This window comes from Crocodylus porosus, unplaced genomic scaffold, assembly GCF_001723895.1.
Source record: "Crocodylus porosus isolate Cpor-Errol unplaced genomic scaffold, CroPor_comp1, whole genome shotgun sequence".
Taxonomy (NCBI): Eukaryota; Metazoa; Chordata; order Crocodylia; family Crocodylidae; genus Crocodylus; species Crocodylus porosus.
In genome coordinates, this window is record NW_017728907.1 from 18,196,503 (window position 1) to 18,198,372 (window position 1,870).

Here is a 1,870-nt window from a genome sequence, read left to right on the forward strand (position 1 = left end):
CTGATGTCTAATTCCTTGATGTTCCCTAAACCTCTGAATTCTTTCTGTTCTCAGCCACTTCACAGCATAATCTCTGAAGCTGTGCTTTCTTCTGCTGGAGAAGCCTAACCCGATTCACCTGCAGGCTGTCCCAGGAGTCCTCAGCTATACTGGTGTGAGGCAGACAGGGGAGTGCGAAAGCTCCCCACAGCTCTGTATGAACTGGACACAGTCGAGTGCTCCCCACAACTAGCCCATACCTATCCTAAGATGCTGCCTGCTTGGCTCCAATCCCCTTCAAGTACCTCCCACTGGACTCAGGTTCCCCGCTGTAACATCTCCGTTGTCTTTGCTGCTTCACTGAATAACTAAATCCCCCTCAGTCAAAGTCCTGCTCTCACCAACTCTTTCCCAGCACCCTCCCTTTTTCTTTCCCTCTCAGGATCCTCAGCCACAACACCTGTATTGCAGAAACAAGAGAGGTTCCTGTTTTGATCACCATTTTGCATTTTTTTTCCCCTTTTAAAAGACATTGAGGGACCTGATCCTAAGATGCACTGAGCACCTGCAGCTCCCAGCGGTTTCAGTGGCAGTTGAGGGGTGCTCAGCAGCACTCAGAAGCAAACCAACTATTTCAGGAGCTAGATGGTTTTACCTCCTCTAACCCCCACCCAGCCCCAGCTCTTGCTTGAGGAGATGAGACATAAAAAGGGGGGAGGTGCATGAGAGAGAGACACACACACACGGGGGGGAAGAGATTTTGTGTGTATATGTGTCTGAGAGAGTGAGTGAATGAGTGTGTGTCTGTGTAAGAGAAGTATTTTGTGTATGCATATGCTGATTTTGTGCTTGTGTATCTAAGAGAGATAGATTTAGGTATATGTATGGAAAACTGTGTGCGAGACAGACATTTTGTGCCTATGTATGTGAGACAGCCTAGATTTTGTGTGCGAGAGATCTTTCTTGCCTGTGTGAGACACAGGGATTACGTCTGTATGTGTGCGAGAGACAGAGAGAGGGATTGTGGCAGGTACATGTGAGAGAGAAACAGCCAGATTTTGTGTGTACATGTGTATGAGGGACAGATTGTGTGCGAGAGATGGGGATGGAGACTGTGTGTGAGAGAGAGAGAGAAAGATTTTCGTGCATGCACGTCAGAGAGAGAGAGAAATTGTGCCTGTGAGGGAAAAAGAAAACTGAAGCAGACCGACGGAGAGGGTGCGAGCGTGAGGGAAGGGCAGTTTTTGTGTGTCCATGTGCATGGGTGGGCATAGGTTTGCGTGCGCGGCTGTGTGGGAGCGTGGGCGTGAAGGCACAGGGGAGCTGAGGGGAGCGTGGCTTGAGGTGCGGGAGCGAGGAAGAAGTGTTGCTGCCTTGCACTGGGAATCCTTCCTCTCCAGCTAGCACCCAACCCCAGCCGCCTGCCCTCCCGGCCGGCAGCTCCTGTCTGTAAGGATCCGCCTGGCTGCTGTATCGCCGCTCCCCCCCACCGCGCCCGGGCTCCTTTCCAGACCTAAATCCGCTTCAATATCTCAGGAGCAAAAGCCTTCGCGGCAGCAAGCAGCGTCCTCACCCCCCGAAAGAGAAGAGACGAGAACCCCGTGCCCCCAGGAAGGCAGTGCAAGGTGCTTGGCAGCACCCCCCGTCCGCTCGCGCGCTACAAGTGCGCCCCGCCGCGCCGCCCGCCGCGGCTGAGCCCGGCTGTCCCGAGCCGCTAGACTGGAGCGAACGGGCTCCAGAGCCCGCCCCCGCGCCAATCAGCGGGCGCGGGGCCTGCAGCCGCGGCTGCCATTGGCTGCCCGCCCCGCATGCATTAAAAAAGAAAGCGGGGAGCGAGGCGGCGGCACTGCGCGCGGGGCGCTGCGAGCGAGCGAGCGAGCGGGGCGGGCAT